At 49.5% G+C, this 5594-nt stretch overlaps 1 protein-coding gene across 1 annotated transcript in view; it reads left to right on the forward strand.

The window, feature by feature from the left end:
- Positions 1-5063, forward strand: part of LOC106806475 (cyclin-dependent kinase inhibitor 1-like) — a 36369-nt gene extending 31306 nt beyond the window's left edge. The window contains exon 3 of the mRNA XM_014808429.1: positions 4159-5063. The gene's annotated coding sequence lies outside the window, so the exon portion shown is untranslated. The remainder of the gene's footprint in view (positions 1-4158) is intronic.
- The last annotated feature ends 531 nt before the right edge of the window (positions 5064-5594 follow it).

Genomic DNA, 5594 nt, shown 5'->3' on the forward strand with positions numbered 1-5594 from the left:
GCAGGACTATGGGCAATCAGCAAGAATAGCTGAAAGCGCAGGTAAATTGGGTTAATGATATTCGAGACCAGGAACGCTGGCCTATACACCTACACGGCCTAAGAATATTGAGATCAATTTTACAGCGGAATACTGTCGATCGTTAATTACTAACCCTGCTAATAGGTGCCAATATCGACGGTAGACTTGCTTCAATATACTACACAACAAAATTGCGCTCTATATAAATACAACAAGAACACGAAGGTAGATTTCACACGCCAGCATTAAATCTCAATATTTCTAAAGTAGCTTTAATAGCAATAAACTCTCGAGCTGCCTCGTAGATGGTCTCCTGTGAATAAACAATCCCAGTGATAATCTTTTAAATATTACAACAGAAAAAAACGTCACCGAAGTAGTAAATCGATGAAAGTAGAAATATCGGCATTTCCATACAATTACGAGTTGTTACTTCTCGCGAATGCAATGTAGTCAGAGCGGCCCCACGCAAATGCAACCACTGTGTGCGTCCTGTCTGTCATCAGGGCGTCGCTGAGGCCGGCGAACGGACTTCGGTTCCCGGACTTCGGCTGCCGAACGCTTCGTTTTATCGGGTGCCGTCCAGCAAGCATCGCAGCATTCCTCTGAGTGGAACAATCATCCACCGGACAGGTTGCCATCGGTTTAGGCTCAGTTACCCCTGCGAACAGCAAAATAGACACCAGAACTGAGAAAATGATGAACGTCGCGACGCGTGAACAGAACTGAAACGCTTCTCCGCCCATTCACAATCCTACTGAACATCATGGATCGTTCCCGCGCACGCCGTGTCCTCCACGTACACGGACACCGACGCTAAAGATCACGTCGGCGTACCTCACGGGAAGGTTCGCGCCCACATTCGCCGTCCAACTAAACCATTAATCAGCTAGTCTCCATACAATAGACCAAGTCTGCCGCCGCCGTGTCCGAACGTCCGCGACTGCGCGTCGAGCTATCTCCAGCGGCACCGCCTTGAGAAATAGCTCGAGGTAAGCGTAGGCGCCGTAACGGGATGGGATATAGATTGCAATGAAACTGGAGGTTATTTCGCGGCTGAGAGCATAGACGCGCCAGCCCGAACGCAACTCACTCGCGACGACCCCCGCTGCTTGTTGACGCACCTGGTCGCGGCTTTTAATGCACAATGCACGATATTCGGAAGGCGCGAACACGCAAATGTATGCCTCCAGTATCTTACAGAATGGCGGGCTGACGGAGTCGTGGCGGCCCATAGAAGGCTCGCCTGCATCGTCTCTACTCTCTCTCTCTCTCTCTCTCACACACACAAACACACACACTCTCTATCTGGCTATCTGTTACTCTTATTCCTCTTTCTCCTCTCCCATCTCCGTCGCTGTCTCCCGTCGTATATATGCGTACGTGCACAACCTTGCTACTCGCGCCACCGCGTTATAGCAAAAACTTGTTTAGCACGCAGACTCGTAGATTTTTATTGTTCCCGCTTGAGTGCGCCTCACAGCATTCGGCGACGAGCAAAAACAGGCCAGCGTACTTATTAGGTGCGGCCGAGTGTGCTCACGCTGACGATAGTTTGCGTAACTTAACGTAAAGTCGGCCGCTGCACGGCCGTCCACGAAGCGCGCAACGACTTAGGGCGCGCGCAATGACATGCCAGCTTTCCCGCCAAAACCGCCCGCACGAATTCGACTGAAAAGCCTAGAGCGCCCGCGGCAAGTCGCGGAGTAGCCGCGGCCTACTCAGCACGAGCGTGGTAAAAATTTCCCACGCTGACCAGCTGAAAGCCCGGCAGAGAGAAAGGGTTGCATCAGCGGGGCTGGCCGAAGCGCCGCGCTTATGCAAACCAACTAATCGCGTCTTAACGATTCCCAAAGCGTTCTGGAAGAGTAATAATTAAGTTCGCCGTGAAAGCGTCCAACAATATGTGCACGCTTGGCTGGATCGCACGCGGCCGCAGCACGGCGCTGAGAGCGATCGCCATACGCGCGCGCGCGGGTAGGAAATAGTTCCGTGAGAATATGTATTTGCAGCTAAGAGCTGCTTGCTGTATGTGCGCAGCCTTCGTTAGGGAGGCGGTGTGTGCATGCGATGGTATTTACCACCCGCCGAGCACTGAATGAGCTGGCGTCGCCTTCGCTTTTGCTGGCGACTCAGCTTGCTACATGCCGATATACATACACATCATAGCATCTGATAGCATGATACATGTATACCGACGCGCATACACGCCACAGCGTGCTACATGCCGATATACATACACAACATAGCATCTGATAGCATGCTACATGTATACCGACGCGCATACACGCCACAGCTTGCTTTGTGCCGATATACATACACATCATAGCATCTGATAGCATGATACATGTATACCGACGCGCATACACGGCACAGCTTGCTACATGCCGATATACATACACATCATAGCATCTGATAGCATGCTACATGTATACCGGCGCGCATACACGCCACAGCTTGCTTCGTGCATGCCGACATACATACACGTCGTACGTTCAATCATCCATTCGCGTATATCATCGTATTTTTGCACTAATGGTCAAACGGCCATCGCGAGATGAGTGAATCTAATGCACGTCGCAGCGTGCCCGCTGTGATCATCATTACTACGTCGATGATGCCGCCGAGCTGCGAGCGTGCTTTAACTAGAGCGCCGCCTCCCGGCAATCTCGCGCACCATGCGGGGAGTCTTCGCACACTCGATCGGAGAACGCACGCTGTCGGTCAAGGGAGCGAAAAAACACAAGAGCCGCATTTTACTACGCGCCCGGGCAGCTAAAAAACACGCGCGCACTCACGTACACTCGCCGCGTTTTACTACGCGACGTGAAACTCTGTATGCAGCCGCCATTACGTCCAGGGGTGCATTTGCATGCCATCTACATTCAGTAGAAGTGAGCGCTGCGGCGGGGCGGGGCCGTGGGGGGGGATTTATCGAAGTGCGAGCAAAATTATACACGCCGCCTGTTTGCATAGTATTTACGTGCTTATTAGGCGACGAATGCGAAGCAACAGGGGCTTATTATGCTAATGTTTGCTTCTCCTCCTTATATACAGACCCTTTTCTGGACATTTCCGCCACGGCTAAGTTTGCCATTTTTTATCAGTAATTAATTGTGTGTTTTTTTCGTGACGGAAACGGCGTTTTGCATGGATCCAAGGTGAAGCGGAAAAAAAGTGCGATAAAGCGCGTTCTACATCAATTAGGCGGGGCAAAATTACAAACGGAGAGAACTGCCGCCGTTTGACACAATAGCGGCAGCGATAACGACGATGACGATGGCATTTACACACATCTCCGGGTCACAGCGGTGTCAGGCTCACTCACACCGCCCAACAAAAGATAACTAAGCTTATCGTTCGCCGAATATCCCCCGAAGCACGCCCAAAACTGATTAGGTTTAATACAATTCTATGTAATATCCATAATAAAATATGAATAGGTTTTAGAACACACTACTACTACTACTACTACTACTACTACTACTACTACTACTACTACTACTACTACTACTACTACTACTACGTGTGTGTTTGTGTGTGTGAGAGAGAGAGAGAGAGAGAGAGAGAGAGAGAGAGAGAGAGCGAGCTTCTTGCGCCACGACTCCGTCACGGCATCTGTAGAACCTGGAGGATCATTGCGTTTGCGCTTTCCGTATCCCGTGCATGTCATTAAAAGCGAACAGGTCGTCAACAAGCAGACCGGGGGTCGTCGCGAGTGAGTGCGTTCGCGGCTGGCGCGTCTATCTCCGGCCGGGACTCAGCCGCGAACCTAACCTCAATTTCCATTGCAAATATATATTCCCCCATCCCCGTTACGGCGGCCTACGTTAATCAATATTTTCACAAGCGAGTGGCTGAGAGAATAGCTCGACGCGAGTCGCGGACGTTCGACACCCGGCGGCGGCAACCTTGGTCTATTGTATGAACTAAGTTGATTAATGGTTAGTTAGGGAATGTGGGCGCGAACCTTCCCCGGTACCGCCGCTATCTTTAGCGTGGTGTCCGTGTACGTGGAGGACACGGCGCGCGGGCGATCCATGTGCTTAGTAGGATTTAATGGGGAGAACGTTCGTCTGTCACCGCGTGCGACGTTCATCATTGTCTCACGTCTGGTTTCTATTTTGCTGTTCGCAGGTAACTTGAGCTAAACCGATGCAACCTGTCCGGCGGATGATGTTCCACTCAGAGGAATGCTGCGATGCTGCTGGCGGCACCCGAAAACACGAAGCGGTTCGGCCAGCCGAAGTCCCGGGAACCGAAGTCCGTTACGCCCGGCCTCAGCGCCCCCTGATGACAGACAGAACGCACACAGTGGTTGCATTTGCGTGCGCCTCTGCTACATTCATTCGCGAGAAGTAACAAACTCGTAATTGTATGGGAAATGCGATCATTTCTCTTATTCACGATTACTACTTCGGTGACGTTTTTTTCTGTTGTAATATAAAAGATATCACTGGATTGTTTATTCCACAGAGACCCATCTAGAGGCCACTGAGAGATTTTTGCTAATTAAACTACTTTAGAAATATTGAGATTTATGCTGGCGTTGAAATTACCTTCGTGTTCTTGTTGTATTATATAGAGCGCAATTGTTGTGTATATATGAAGCAATCTAACAGTATATTGGACTATAGAGAGTAGTAATTAACGATACGACAGTATTCCGCTGTAAAATCTGATCTCAATATTTTACCGTGTATTGTATAGGCCGCGTCCTGTCTCGAAATATCTTACCCAATTTACCTGCCGCTTTCAGCTACTTCTATTGCTGATTGCCATAGCTGAAACTGATCGCACATCTTATTTATTGCATCAGTTGTCACGGCCCCCTCAGACAACGACTGATCTCGTTCTACAAATCCCATACGCTTAGCGCGTGATACCGCACCGAAGATTCCCACTCGCACACGCGTGGGTATATTTCTTTCTAATCATAAGAATGTGATCGAGATTACGGTTTGTGTAGATGTTTTGTATGATTCTTTACTACCTATGTAAAAAAAATAAACCATCAATAAAAAAAACGCGTTTGCCTGTAATTTACGCGCGTTCGCGTGTCGAATGAAAACACGTTGATCGATTTTAAACTAAAAAATACGACAAAAACGAAAGCTGCAACGTTGCGCATTATTACAAACCCCCGCGGCCACTGCAACAGACAGATAATGGGCTGAGGTAACCAGCGGTTATGCGTTAGCCGTTCAAATTTAACCGCGGCACAGTTTGCTGGCAGTGACTTGGACAATCACTGCGCAAAACACTCTAGATTACAATCGGACAATGGTTTCTGTATGCGCATGTTGTCGGGTCGTATGTCGGCGTGGGTTTTCTCTGTGCGCCATTACGCTAACAACAACCCGAGTATTTTCCTACTCATTATTACACGTCGTTACGCCGACCTGCATGCGTGTATGCCGACATACATTACACGTGATAGCGTACTGCATGCCGACACACATACACATCACAGCGTGCTACATACCGACACACATACACCTCACAGCGTGCTGCATGCCGACACACATACCCTTCACAGCGTGCTGCATGCCGACACACATACTCCTCACAGC

Source organism: Priapulus caudatus, unplaced genomic scaffold (assembly GCF_000485595.1).
Source record: "Priapulus caudatus unplaced genomic scaffold, Priapulus_caudatus-5.0.1 Scaffold162, whole genome shotgun sequence".
NCBI lineage: Eukaryota > Metazoa > Priapulida > Priapulimorpha > Priapulimorphida > Priapulidae > Priapulus > Priapulus caudatus.